This window comes from Macaca mulatta, chromosome 4, assembly GCF_049350105.2.
Source record: "Macaca mulatta isolate MMU2019108-1 chromosome 4, T2T-MMU8v2.0, whole genome shotgun sequence".
NCBI classification, from domain to species: domain Eukaryota; kingdom Metazoa; phylum Chordata; class Mammalia; order Primates; family Cercopithecidae; genus Macaca; species Macaca mulatta.
The window spans coordinates 147338535-147353681 of record NC_133409.1 but is presented as its reverse complement, the minus strand read 5'-3'; the positions used below and the strand labels follow the sequence as shown (position 1 = coordinate 147353681).

At 43.3% G+C, this 15147-nt stretch overlaps 1 protein-coding gene and 1 long non-coding RNA gene across 10 annotated transcripts in view; both read left to right on the top strand.

Moving 5' to 3' along the window:
• Nucleotides 1-15147, top strand: part of ANKS1A (ankyrin repeat and sterile alpha motif domain containing 1A) — a 196190-nt gene that overhangs the window by 34531 nt on the left and 146512 nt on the right. The window lies entirely within an intron of this gene.
• On the top strand, nt 8314-14799 carry LOC144340421 (uncharacterized). Its single transcript, XR_013416528.1, has 3 exons — nt 8314-8508; nt 10024-11754; nt 14355-14799. It is a non-coding gene; the product is annotated as an uncharacterized LOC144340421 (long non-coding RNA).

The following is a 15147-nucleotide window of genomic DNA, read 5'->3' as shown; positions in this document are numbered from 1 at the left end:
GAAAGAGAGCACGGAGGACCGAATCCAGGCATTTCTTTCTTTCTTTCTTTCTTTCTTTTTTTTTTTTTTTTTGAGACGGAGTCTTGCTCTGTTGCCAGGCTGGAGTGCAGTGGCACGATCTCATCTCACTGCAATCTCCGCCTCCTGGATTCAAGTGATTCCTCTGCCTCAGCCTCCCGAGTAGCTGGGACTATAGGCATGCACCACCACGCCTGGCTAATTTTTTGTATTTTAGTACAGACAGGGTTTCACCATATTGACCAGGATGGTCCTGACCTTGTGATCCGCCCATCTCGGCCTCCCAAAGTGCTGGGATTACAGGCGTCAGCCACCGTGCCCGGCCTCCAGGCCATTTCTTTAGCCCAGGGGCAAAGGTAGGAGCCATAGAAGACACCACAGCAAAAACCAGTAGGAGCTGAAGAAGACGTCTAGAAAGACTACGATGCATGGTGAGAGGAAAGGGTGAGAGGAAAGCTTGGCCAACCGTATTGAGGGCTGCAGAGATCAAGGAGAACAAAAACAGAATTTGGATTTTGTGATTGAATACAATCCTGGCCTTTGAGATTATGTTCCATTAAGTTGGGGAAAAGCCAGTGTTGCCTTGAGGGTCTTTGCAGTGAAGCCACAGGTAGGGAGTCTACTGTCAGGGTATCAAGTATAGAACACTGACTTCAAAAGTTTGTGTTCCAAGGTCAGTAATAATTGAAACGAGGTGGTAGGTTGAGGGGCCTTGAGGCCAGTGAAGCCTTTTTCATCTTTGGGAGCCCCGTTCTGACCATGTCTAAAGTCAATGGAAGAACCCGATGGAAAGGGAGCAATCGAAGATTTCTGGAATAATGTTAGTAGTTATCACATATTGAATGCTTACCGTGTGCCAGGTACTGGCAGAAGAGCATTTCCTGTTCTATCTTATTCAATCTGTACAGCAACCCTGGGAAGTAGGTAGCCAGACCCCCTTTTACAGATGAGGAAACAGAAGCTTAGAGTTTAAACAACTTGCCAAGACTACTATTAAATTGTATAGTTTTAAATTCAGGTCTGTCAAGCTATATCATAGATACGATTGAGTGAGCAAATTATGGGGGAGATAGAGTCTGAGAAGAGAGGTGCCTTTCTTCCTGTGAGACCGGAGGAAACGACCCCTGAATTCAGATGGAGAGAGGAAGATGGACCAACTCTTTGACCCTTTTCTAAGTGCATGTATTGTGCCCAATATCTGGCTCATTGCTCAGGACTGTTCCCCATGGCCCCTCACTGCTGCATACTCAAAGAGCCAGCAAAGTGTTTGCAGAATGTCTACACTTTTTTTCTGATGGCCAAGTCTTCTTGCAGAGTCAGGGGCTTTAGAAATCTAGAGGAGGTTTCAAAAAAAATAGCTGTGTGGACAGTGAATACACTGGGAATGTGGGCCTGGCCCCATGGCCTCCCAGGATCTATTGCACTTGGCATAGAATAGAGGGGTCTTTTTCGTGTGTGTGTGTGTGTGTGTGTGTGTATTTTTCTTTTCCCCTGTATTTGTGGGTGTTAATATGAACCATCCAGCCAGGTCTGTGAAGGCTGAGAGAAGTTGGTCCGGGTCTGGTTTTTAAATACGTTTTCCTTTAGCTTTTCTTTCAACTATCTTCAGGTTTCTTGTTACTATGCATTTATAGGTTCCAGAGACCTGAATGTTATACCCCTCAGTTGTCATTATAGTCCTCATAAAACTGTTGAAGATTTGTATACATTCTTTATTCCAAAAGCCTCTGCAGTGGTGAGCATAGCTAACTGTGTTTCAAAAAGCTTCTACAAAGGCATTTGCCTGTTTTTCTCAGCCTTTAACCCTATCTGAAGGAGATATTCTTTGGGGTAACTGGTTTAGTTTAAGTTTCTCATTTCCCTGCAGCACTACTGTTTCTGTAGGTGGTTTGGCAACTATTGGCACAGGGGCTTTTCAATTTCCAAATCGGTGGCTCCTGCCATTTCAAGAAAATCGGTCTGAAATGACAAAGGAGGTGGAGGAAGACAAAATGACTGGAGAAACAAAGATGGAGGAATCTGTTAGTGTATTTATTCATTGTTTACAAATTAGAACAAGCATCGGAATATTCAGGATTCCTGATTTCAGGAGTCCTTTTTGAATCTTTTTTGAGACAGGGTCTTGCTCTGCCACCCAGGCTGGAGTGCAGTGCGCAATCTTGGCTCACTGCAACCTCAGACTCCCCGAGCTTGAGTGATCCACCTGCCTCGGCCTCCCAAAGTGCTGGGATTGTAGGCGTGAGCCACCACGCCTGGCCGATTTCAGGAGTCTTAATTGCCTCTACTATGACTTTTTTCCCCCTGCCTAATTATATAGATCTTTTGTCTCTTTATTGTTGAAGACTAATTTTTTAAAACAGGCAACTCAATAGTTGCTGTAATATTTATTTCTACTGGGCTTTTCAAGTGTTCTTATATTTCTTCCTTGAATTAACTTACATGGAGACTTAGTTCACCTTACTGGTCTGTATTAGCCATAGTTTCATATTATCGTCTTGTTTTTCTCAGGTTTGACTATCTTATTAGGCTTTTTCTTTCCTTCCTATCTTCTGTAAATGATTAATTAAAAATCTTTTTGTTTTGGGCATTCTATAAATGCTCTTTTAGTACAGTGTTCTCCCTTAAGTAGGGTCATTCCTCCCCATAGTCTCTGCCCATAGAATGGCTTTCCTCAAGTCCTCTATGGCAGATGACATCGAGGGTAAGGGGAAGGAGAGTCTGGGTGGGCCCTGGCTATGAGCAGCAAATGAGCATGTCATTGGGCCTTGGGGCAAAGGCCTTCACACGCTCTGTATGTGAGAGGAGTGTGAACTGTTGGACCCGGGGTAACTGGGTAGCCGACTTAGAACCTTTCTAGAGAAGTAGCTGAGAAAGCCTGAACGAGGCTTAGATGACAAGACATGGAGGAAGAGCCTCCTTGCCAGGAACTGGAGAATCTAGTTCAGGGAAACTTTGTCCATAGAACCCTGAGACTGGTGTATGGGATATGCGGGAAAAATGGTTTTAGTCTGATACTGGGTGCGGAGAGGGATACTTTCTGAGATTCAGACGCAAATGAGCTTTCTTTAGTTATTTTGGAGCAGTGATTCTCAGGGAGGGCAATTTTGGCACCTTCCCCATCCCCTTGTCACCCCAGGACACTGGCGATGTCCGGATATGTTTTTGGTTGTCATACTTAGTGGGGTGCTACTGGCATCTAGTGAATAGAGACCAGGGGTGCTGTAAATTTCATACAGCACACAAAGGCAGCCTCCCATGACCAAGAATTATCTGACTGAAGATGTCAGTAGGCCGAGGTTGACACACTCTCCTTTAGAGAGTCTGGAGAAGTTTTCATCAGGAATGGAATTTGAGTTAGGAAGTAAAACGAGAGGAGGCTGTAAAAGACTCAGATCTTGTTATATGTGTTAACCTGTCCTAGGCCAACGTGAAGTAAAATTATAAATAGGACCAGATTTGTGTAGTTCTCTCTCTGGTATGGTTTGTATTTTCTGATGGTGACAAATTATAGTAAAGAAGCTTTGACATTCCCAGCTATGAGTGTGCCACCCTGCAGAGGACACAGGTGAAGGATGCTCACCTGTGAGAAGGGCAGGGCATGCTGGGGTCTTGGACTTTCAGGGGCAAACCTCCATTCTCTGGGTGGCAGCAGCATGGGAAACTTTCCTGTGGTGGCTGAGAAACTGTGAGGGCCATCTGAGGCTTCCCTGTACCATTCATGCCTGTGATGGGATGTGTTTAAGGGAGAAAGAGAATCCTTCAGATTCTCTTATTCATAGAGTTCCCAAAATGGAAACTTTTGTATTTGGTGACCCCTTCTGACTTGGCATGCAGCTAATCTGAATACCTTAAAACAACAATTTCTCATTGTAGAATCCTTGACCCTTGGGCTGTGGACTTTGAGGTGCAAAGTATGCAGACAAAGACAGACAAAGTGTGTTCTGTCTCTGTGCTTGAGGTAGATTTTTATATTGGAACACTCACATTAGGTACATGTTATTTGAAAGGTGCAATGGCTCATCGCAGCCTTGTTGTTACACGGGCGCCCCTCACTCTTCCAGGAGGAGAAAAGCTCTTTTTTCAGCTGCTGCTGAGCACCAGAGCCAGTCCCCGATTGGGGGCTTGAGCTTGCTTCCTGTCATCAGTTACGGAATATTAGATAGTGTGCAGCTTTGGGGCTTGGCTGTGGGGAATATAAGTGACTCAGGAGCATGGATGCTGGTACTGAGTCACTGCTAATTATGGTGCAGTGTGAAGTACTTTATAATTATAGAGTGGTTAGGTGTGTGACTCTGGCACCAGGTTGAATTCTGGCTCCAGAATTACCTGCTATGTGACCTTGGGCCAGTTAGCCTATCTGTGCCTCAGTTTGTCCATTTGTGAAATGAGAATAATTCCATCAGATAGTTGTAAGGATTAAATAATTGTAGAACACTTTGAATGGTACCTGGTATATACAGAGTACTAAATCATATTATGTAAAATGGTCTGGTGCAGAGTATAAGTGCTGGAGGAATTCAGAAATGGAGAAGGTAAGTTGAGGGATGTGTGGTCAGGAAAGGCTTTCTTGGTAGGGCTTGAAATGGGTTGAAGATTTGAGTCAGACTCTGAGAGAACAATAGTAGATGGTGTTCCACACAAGGGGACAATGTGCATAAGGATGCAGAAGAAATTGTTATGTCCTAGACTCTATAAGGAAACTGACTAGGGTAATGCGAAATTGGATTGAGTATGTGATTTTGGGGATGGGAGGTGAGGGATATTGATAAATGGGCACTAAAGATTAGTTTTTATAGAGGGGCACCAGATGCTCGTTTGGGCCACTAGGGATTTCTGAGCTGTGGAATGACCAAAGGAACTGGAAGTTCAAGCAGATGAGTCAAGTGTGGATTTTCAGGGTGGGCTGAAGTGAGGAGCAGTGGCACAAGTCGGAAAGCCAGCCAGGAAGCCGTTCTGATAGTTTACCTCACTGGGGCTGGACTCAGTGACAGGCTTGAGTGTAAAGAGGAAGGTGTAAGTCTTGATATTGTTTTGAAACAGTGCTGTAATGTACAGGATTTGATGACTGATGGAGGCGCAAGGGAGACAAGTGCAAGGTGACCTGAGCCTCTAAACCTGTGTGAATGGCCGTGTGAAAAACTGGTCAGAGGGAGGAGAGTGGGCAGGAGGAGCTGGTTAAGGGAAGGTTTAGTATAAACAGGAGAGCAGTTCCTCACCCATCCCTTACAACCAAGAGGAGCTCATTTTCCAAACTGAGATTACTTCTTTTGGGCTTCAGTTTGAATCCCAGTAGGCAAGGAGCAGTAGGCAAGGCTGGCATTTTCCCTATTCATTTACAGGGTGTACTTTCCACAAGGTCTACTTGATGCAGTACCCCACACGCAGTACTGGCTTCTTAGTGGCTACTGTTCAACCTTGTTGCCAGCTCCCTCTGATCCTCTTGAGCCACAGACTTTCCAGAGTGTCCAGTAGGACTTGGGCTTCAAACCTGTTTTCCCTTCACAGGAAGCCTGTGAACTTTGATGGAGATTGGGAATATTGTCTTCCCATCTCTGTATGCATGAACCACAGACTTCTGCTGTTTCCAATCTCTGCATAGCCCTTCTGCTTAGAAGACGCAGCACAGTGGAAGAAGACAGCAGTCTTTTAGAGCCCCAGGCCTCACAGGATCCTCTGAAAGGACTTGGAGCTTCATGCTCGGAATCACTGTCAGGAGCACTCTGTCACGGGAGGCTGTAATTTTACGATAAGAAAGAGCCCTGGTTTCCCCCAGGTCAAGGCTTTAGCCCAAACTCACAAGTAAAAGCATTATCACAGCAGGGTGGATTGAGGTAAGGACCTTATCCATGTTTGCTTTGTCTCAATTAGTTTTAGAGCAGTCTTTTTTTTTTTTTTTCTTTTTTGCTCACTGCTTTGTGTCCTACACTGTTCTAATACTTTCCATTTAATCTCTGGTTTTCACAGCCCACCTCTATAAGGAGGGTAGATTGTTACCCTATTTTGCAGATGAGGAAACTGAGGCACAGCACGGTTAAGTTTGCCCAGAGTTGCACATCTGGTTATTGGCGTGGCTGGGATTTGAATCCTGGCAGGGGAGTCTGGGGTCTCTGTTCACTCACTGTGTTTCACCATCTCCCTTCAGTTAGCCAGAGCCACCATTTTCAAGGTGGCATTTTCTGTTTCCTCTTTTGAGTTCTATTGAAGAAGTTGTTTTAGGAAAGTCACATGGTAACATAAGAGGGAGCAGGTGCTTTTTTGAGTCCCATGGACCTGGTTTGAACACTGGCTGTGCCCACTTACTGGCTATGCACCTTTGGGCAAGTCTATTCACCTCTTTAAGCCTCAGTTTCTCAGAAATCTGTGAATTAAAGATATTATGGAAAATGAGCAAGTATATGTTTAGCTGCTGTGAGGTTTGGGGTTAGTTATTCAACCTCTTCTATAAAGTGAAGATGCTAGTGCCTATCTTCATAAGGGCTTTACTACAAAGCACTTAGAATGAGATCTAGAATGGAGTAAGGAATGAGTACTGTTGGTACTAGCAGGCTTTCAGTACTTTTTTTGTGTGTGGTGGTAGTAATGGTTTCATTTGGTCCTTTTTGGTTACATTTTTTGTACTTTTGACTCTTATAAGCAAAAGTACCTTGCATGGTAGGAGTTGATAAGATTATAATAGATGAATGAATACATGTATTCCACCCATGTTTGATTTCCCTGTTTAGCAGTATCTGCCTGGAAAAGCTCCCATCATTATCGAGCATATTTGCAGATATGCTAGGTGGGGAACTTGACTTGCCTTCCGTTCACCTGTGTGGTTCACATGCGCCTAGTTTGGCATCAGATATCTATTCTAGTAAGCAGTTTTGTTTTACATCAATGTCATTTGGAATACTTAGCTATCTGCCACTTTGCTTAGATTTTTTGTTCTTATTTCTTTATCCTTTTGAAATATTCTACCTGTCTTTTTATTGTAAAGACCATCCTGATTAACCATGACTTTCAAATTATGAAGATTCATAATCACACTCCTAAAAAGTGCCTTTTCCATTAGGTCTGTCTTTCCTTTCTTTCCTTGCTCTTCCTTCCTTCCTTCCTTCCTTCTTTCTTTCTCTTCTTCCCCTTACCCTTTCCTCCCTCCCTCCCTTCCTTCCTTCCCTCTCTCTTTCTTTCTCTTCCTCCCCTTCCCCCTTCCTTCCTTCCTTCTTCCTTCCTTCTCTCTTTCTCTCTCTTCTTTCTTTTCTTTCTTTCTCTCTCTCTCGCGCTTGCTCTTTCTTTTCTTTTCTTTTCTTTTCTTTTCTTTTCTTTTCTTTTCTTTTCTTTTCTTTTCTTTTGCTTTGTTGCTTCCTATCCTCCCTTGCATAGGCCTTACTTTCTGTCTTACTTATTTCCCCTATAGTCCTGGCTCTATGACATCTGAAATTCATGAATGGGATTTTTCTTTTCAGTTATCTTTCATCGATAGCTGTTACACCTTCCGCCTTGGATTCCAGAAGACCATTTTACTAAATAAAAGGTTTTAGTCTTCTTCCTGTTATGCCAATGGGTAGTTTCCAGCACAGGAAGTAGGTTTTCACATCTAATGTGATCATTTCCCAATGATTCTGAACTCTCTCCAAGTCTATTGGAATATTCATCATCTTGTTTTTAATATTGACCTTTACTCTTTTCTCATTACCTTACTGTGAGGGGACTTAGAGGTGGTAGGTACCTCTCTCCTGGGCTGTGTTTGGAGGCCCAACAACGTCAGTGGACGAAGCACAGAGGGATGGAATGAGGGAAGGAAGCTTCAGCAGGAAGGAAGGTGAACGGATTGTCTATGTGGTGCTGCCAGCCCAGGCTGTGGAGCCTTAGCAGAACGGGGTTCAGACTCGGCCCTGCTGCACATTCTCTGTGTGTGTGACCTGGACAAGCTGTCTTATTCTTCCAAATCCCAGGTTGCTTTTTGTGTAAAAAAGGGATGCTAATGTTTACCACATAGAGTTGCATTAGGGTTGAGTGAAATGTCCTCTGGTGGGCTCTAGTTTGTCTCTCCTCCTCCCTTTATCTTTTCTCTCTGTTCTGCTTGTTTCTGACAAAGCCATTTTCTCTGTTTTTGTGCAGTTCCTCTCATGGAAATTATTTATACTTTTGTAAACTTGGGAATTTTATATCTCCTAAGAAGTATCAACTTGCCTCATTTCTATTACCACAGCCACTGATGTAGCTGGGACCCCTTCCTCGCTTGTAAGCTGCTCATCAGAAATGACACTTCTTTGTTACTTGGGTTGAGGGAAGAATTTTATCTTGCAAAAAGGCTTTTTTTTTTTTTTTTTTTGGGAGATGGAGTGTCACTCTTGTTGCCCAGGCTAGAGTGCAGTGGCGTGATCTCGGCTCACTGCAACCTCCGCCCCCCGGGTTCAAGCGATTCTCCTGCCTCAACCTCCCGAGTAGCTGGGATTACAGGCACGTGTCACCAGGTCCGGCTCATTTTGTATTTTTAGTAGAAATGGGGTTTCTCCATGTTGGTCAGGCTGATCACGAACTCCCGACCTCAGGCGATCCCCCCGCCTCGGCATCCCAAGGCTGTTTTCTTTTCTTTCTTTTTTTTTTTTTTTTTTGAGAAAGTGTCTCAATCTGTCACCCAGGCTGGAGTACAGTGGTGCAATGTCAGCTCACTGCAACCTTCACCTCCCAGGCTCAAGCGATTCTCCTGCCTCAGACTCCTGAGTAGCTGGGATTACAGGCACTTGCCACCACACCTGGCTAATTTTTGTATTTTTTAGTAGAGATGAGATTTTACTATGTTGGCCAGGCTGATCTCGAACTCCTGACCTCAGGTGATCCACCCACCTCGGCCTCCCAAAGTGCTGGGATTATAGGAGTGGGCCACCGCGCCCAGCCTAAGGCTGTTTTCAATATTGGACCGTTTCTGCCTTCTTAGCTTTGAGAGTTCTCAGAAGCAAGTTTTATTTTTGCATAGAGGACCCCTACTCTCTCCCCATCTGCTTTTTTTACTCCCTACATATGGCATTACTTCATGGAGCCACAATCTTATATGGTTTTTAAAACTTCAAAAAGCTGGGGGACTCAAAATGGTTAGACGAGGGAAATTGATGTACTTTTTCTTCCAGCCAGTCTAGGGCAAGGGAGGAAGCCCAGTTTGTGTAGCACTCTTTGCTTCATGGAGGATACCCTATATAATCTAGGTGCAAGTCTGGGAAAATTCAGGCCCAGATGAACACATAGGTTGGCTCATTAAATAACACCCCTTTCTGTGAAGGATACTTCCAGAGATCTAAAGGGCAGGAAAGTTGGTGAGTAAGAGGTACAAAATAGTAGATTAATAAATGTGTGATTATTCCTTTCAGTATTCAAAATTTAGTGAGCATATATTACAGATACAAGAGAGATTTGCCTTAAAATAGTTGATAGCCTCTAGAGAAGGGATGGGGTGGACTGTTAGGGGCTGAGGTCAGTGGTCAATGGCCAGTTGGATGGCCTTGAGGTAGTTCTGACAAATTTCAAGATACAGAAATTGGAGGACCTGGCACAGGAGTAAGCCTGACTTCAGTTTGAGCCTCACATCTGCCTTGGACAGAGTAATTTTCCTCTTTTAACCATATTGTTTTTTGTTTGTTTGTTGTTTTGAGATGGAATCTGGCTCTGTTGCCCAGGCTGGAGTATAGTGGCGCATGTCTTGGCCCACTGCAGCTTCCACCTCTTGGGTTCAAGCAATTCTCCTGCCTCAGCCTGCCAAGTAACTGGGATTACAGGCGCCCACCACCATGCCTGGCTATTTGTATTTTTAATAGAGACAGGGTTTCACCATGTTGGCTAGGCTGGTCTCGAACTCCTGACCTCAGGCGATCCTCCTGAGTATCTGGAGTGCAGTGGTGCGATCTTGGCTCACCGCAACCTCCACCTCCCAGGTTCAAGAGATTCTCCTGCCTCAGCCTCCTCAGTAGCTGGGATTACAAGCGTGCACCACCACACCTGGCTAATTTTTGTATTTTTAGCAGAGATGAGGTTTCACCATGTTGGCCAGGCTGGTCTCAAACTCCTGACCTCAAGTGATCTATCCACCTCAACCTCCCAAAGTGCTGGGATTACAGGCGTGAGCCACCATGCCCAGCAGTACTTCTTTTTTATTGCCAAATAATATTCCATTGTATGAGTATACCATATGTTGTTCATCTATTCATCAGTTAATGGAAATTTGTGTTGTTTCCATGTTTTGGTTTTTGTGAATGATGCTACTTTGAACATCCATATATAAAGTTTTGTGTAGCCATATGCTTTCACTTATCTTGGAGTGAATTGCTGAGTATATGGTAACTCTCTGTTTAACTTTTTGAGGACCTGCTATATTGTTTTTCAAAGCAGCTGTATCATTTTACAATCCCACCAGAAATGTATGAGTGTTCCAATTTCTCCACATCCTCACTGACATTTGTTATTGTCCATTTTATTTTAGCCATCCTAGTGGGTATAAAGTGATTTTAGATTTGTCTTTCCCTCATGACTATTACTATTGAACATCTTTTTCTGTGCTGCTTAGCCATTTGTGTATCTTCTTTGGAAAGGTGACTTTTCAAATCATTTGGACATATTTGAATTGAGTTACTTGCCTTTTTATTGTTGAGTTGTATGACTAGTTCCTCTTTGGAAGTTTTATTTGGCAGTCTGGAATTTAAATTTATGTCTGTGATCATTCTATCACTACTTTTGTGGACTAAATGTCATTGGCGAAATAGATTTTTTTTTGACACCTGCTATTAGTAATGGAAGCATAGAAAGATTTTAAATGCATAGAATGATGGAAAAAAGGCTGTTTTGTTTTGTTTTGTTTTTGAGACAGAGTTTCACTCTTGTTGCCCAGGCTGGAGTGCAATGGCACGATCTCAGCTCATGTCAGCCACTGCCTCCCGGGTTCAAGCAATTCTCCTGCCTCAGCCTCCCGAGTACCTGGGATTACAGGCATGCGCCACCACGTCCGGCTAATTTTGTATTTTTAGTAGAGACGGGGTTTCTCCATGTTGGTCAGGCTGGTCACGAACTCCTTACCTTACGTGATCTGCCCGCCTCAGCCTCCCAAAGGGAAAAGGCTGTTTGGATATAAATTTATACATGGAAAAACCGTAACAGTGTTTTGGAAGCGACTGCCCTTCCTTCAAACAGCTGACTTCCTTGGATAGCATACCAGTGTTCTAGTTTCTTCCAACCCTTTTGTGGCTTTGACTGACATCTTCCAAAACAATTGTCAGGGCTAATGCCTTTGAAAAAATACTGACAAATTAGAGGGAATTAATGCAATTAAACATTATTTTTATTTGAGAGTCTTGTGGTTTTCTTTGAATATGAGTCAATAGCTGATATTTTAGGGCTGCTGTTCCAAAAATTGTGGACCTAAAGCAGCATACCATGATGTTAGGAGGACTGAATTGGAGAAAGGAGAAGAATGGAAGAACCAACCAGATAACTGTACATATTGGAGAATTAAAAGCTTTGTTTTTTCTCTTATACTCCATACAAATTAAAGCATTTTCCAGAGAAGTGATGTGGAAGGAAGCCCTCAATTTAGTTCCCCAGGTACTTTATTTATTATTTTGTTTTATTTTATTTTATTTTTTTTGAGACAGAGTCTCACTCTGTCGCCCAGGCTGGAGTGCAGTGGCCCAATCTTGGCTCACTGCAAGCTCTGCACCCTGGGTTCACGCCATTCCCCTGCTGCAGCCTCCTAAGTAGCTGGGACTACAGGCGCCTGCCACCACACCTGGCTAATTTTTTTGTATTTTTAGTAGAGATGTGGTTTCACTGTGTTAGCCAGGATGGTCTCCATCTCCTGACCTTGTGATCTGCCCGCCTCGGCCTCCCAAAGTGCTGGGATTACAGGTGTGAGCCACCGTGCCCGGCCACCCCCAGGTACTTTATAACACTAGGTGAAATTGGTTTTTTAGTCACTGAAGTCTTTTGAACTTGCCAAGAGCTTGGTTAGCTTTAAATTATTTTGGCATTACTCTAGGACCCTGTCTGGTTATTGTCAATTTTCTCATTTGCAGTTACATATCATTCAGGGGTCGTGCCTACATCCCTTTCCCTGGAACCTCATGCAAGAAAAAGAAATCCTTGCAACTTTGCTTCATAGTAAGTGTTGGAAAGTGGGCGTCGTGACAGGTTGGCTCTGACCCAAGCTTCCCTTGCTCTTACACATGTGAAACCTGTTTCTTTTGGCTAAGGCCAAGAACCTGTCGACATCTCAGCTAAAACAATCTAGTCTTATTCCCCTCTCTTCACCTCCCACCCCACCCCCAGCCTATTTTTCTCCTTTTCCTTCCCATTTTATTTTATAAGACTGTTGTGGGTCACTTTTTCTAGTTATTTCAAACATTGGATTGTTCAGGTGTCTTCTTTCATTTGTTTTTATTTTCCTTCTTAGAAGAGTGGCCATGTGAAGCCATTCATATTTACTCTAATATAAGAAAATCATTTTGAGTTTTGTCTGTTGGACATGCTTAGGAGATTTAACTCTGTTTTCATTCTTCTGGACAGTGATCGGCTGGTTTCCTCTTGTTTTTTAAAGACAGGTTCTTGATGTGTCGCTTAGGCTGGAGTGCAGTGGTGTGGTCATAGTTCACTGGAACCTCCAACGCCTGGGCTCAAGCCATCCTCCCACCTTAGCCTCCTGAGTAGCTGGGACTACACTGCCACACCCAGCTAATTTTTAAAATTTCCCAGGTTGGTCTCGAACTCCTGGGCTCAAGCATTCCTTCCACCTCAACCTCCCAAAATGCTGGGATTATAGGCGATCCACTTGGCCTGGCTGGTTTACATTTTTTAATGCCCATCTTCAGCATCAAAATTGGGACTGCCCTGGTGTTAGTTTGCATTAAAAATTGCTGAGATGAGATTTATGCAGAGCTAGGACTTGCTGATATTGTTGGGCTTTGTCATCTGTACTTGAAATATGAGAAAGGGAACTGCTTAAAATATTTGGGCTCTCTTTCCGGTAGCTTTAGTTGTTTCCAATTTTAAACCAAATGCTGAAGGCATAACATTTAAATTAATATATTGCTAAAGGCCCAGTGGATAAAATACACAACAACTTTATAATATTAAAAGCTTCATTGGTACTTAACATGTTAAGCTGCCAGCTGCATGAGGAGAACCTTGAAAGAAAGAAGGTGCAAATTACTTATTTAAAATACTCTCTCCTGGTGAAGTGGTGATATTAGCATGTCCCTAGTTGCTGGTAAGGGAATTTCAGGAACTTGTTTTAGAGTGCAGAGAACCCCCTAATCTGCCGTGTGCATTGAAAGAGTACGTATTATGCCAACCAGCTCTTACCTTCAGTGGAGAAATTCAGGCTAGGGCAGCAGCAGAAGTAGAAAGACCTCCACTGTCACTGAGGTAGAGACTCTGGAGGGCGCAAGTTACTGACTGTGCCTGTCCTCACAGTGGAGGTGGGCCTTTGGAGGGCCTCTTTTGCCTTTGTAGTGGGTGGGAACACTCAGGTCTGTGACTGTCAAGCAGAAGCTGGTGAAGGTCCTCCAACTGTTGATGGCTCAGGATATAGTACTGAGGTCATTATCTTTAGATTTTCTATATTCCTCCCAGGCTGAGGGAAACATGTCCAGTCTTCTTTCAACAGTTCATTTGCTTCCATTGCCAGGCCTTTTATGAGAATGTTTAGTGCTTAGAATATGTTTCCTTCCTTAATGGTCGAAGTACTACCATAGTTTTAAACAAACCCTGGGTTTCTAATTCCTACAAGAAGTCTCTAATACATTGTAATGTAGGTGATAACTCCCAAAGATATTCAGTTCCCTCACTTTTCATTCACTCCATCTCCAACATGTACAAGATGAATGGCCCCTTTGCTAATAATTCATGTGAAATATATTCCCCATGACACCTAGATAAGCAAATTCATTGGGAGCTAAAATTCTATAAGAAACTACTTTTATTTCAAAATAAAGCTTGAAACTGGTATGTAGTTTCATCTATTCAGCAAACATTTGATCCAGTATCTACTATGCGCAAGGCACTACTATGCTGGATACCAAGTAGATACAAAGATGAATCTCATGTGGGTGAACCTTGATCTCAAGAGGCTTAGAGTCTAGAAAGACACATACATGTTACATACATCCGTATACATTCCTGTACATACATACATATTATATCATTTTTACTCTAAATGCAAGGGGAATTCAGAGGAGAGAAGATAGTCCTTTTGGACATGTAGTGCTGAAAGGCACAGTGATATTATGGCTTTGGACTCGAGTCAGAATGCCTGGATTCTGACGGGACGTAATGGCACAACCCTGTAATCCCAGCACTTTCGGAGGCAGGGGCAGGCGGATCCCTTGAGACCAGGAGTTTGAGACCAGCTGTACAATATTGCGAGACCCCATCTTAAAAATTTATGTATAGTTTTTTAAAAAAAGAATGCCTGGATTCAAATCCTGTTTTAGAATTTATTATCTTAGGGCCCTTGGATGATTATTTTACTTCTCTAAGACTGTTTCCTCATCTGGTAAATGGGGATAATAAGTACCTACTCCACAGGGTAATTGTGAGGCATAAACAATATAATGTAGGTAAGGCCCTTAGCGGAGCACCCGGCATATAATGGGCCTTGTTACTGTGGAAAGATCAGACATGCTATTGTGGAGGCTGTGGCCTTTGAAGGAGGAGGAGGATTGAGGCACGGGACAGTGGGGAGAAAGAGATGAGGACGGCAGAAGAAACTGTGCTGGTTTAGAGAATAGCTAAATTTTGGTGAATCAGTGGGGTATAAAGGAGAGATAAAGATAGTAAGATCAGAAAAAAAAAGTTGCGGCTGGTTCACACAAGGCATGAAATCCTTCACTGGGTTGTTTTGACCTCATCTCAAGATTGAAGGATGCCACTGAAGGTTTTGGAGTGGGCAAGTAATGATCAGACTCTGGCATTAGAATTAATCTGACAACAGTCTACAGTGTCTATAGTTGGAAAATTTATTAGGACAAAGTCAGTTACCTGATAGCATTTATTGCTGCCTAACTTGGTCCAGTTTATATCATGGACACTTTGTTTTGTCATTGAATTTCCTAGTATATGATTTAAAATGATGCTTCCACATCTTCTTCTCCCACCCCACCCCACACG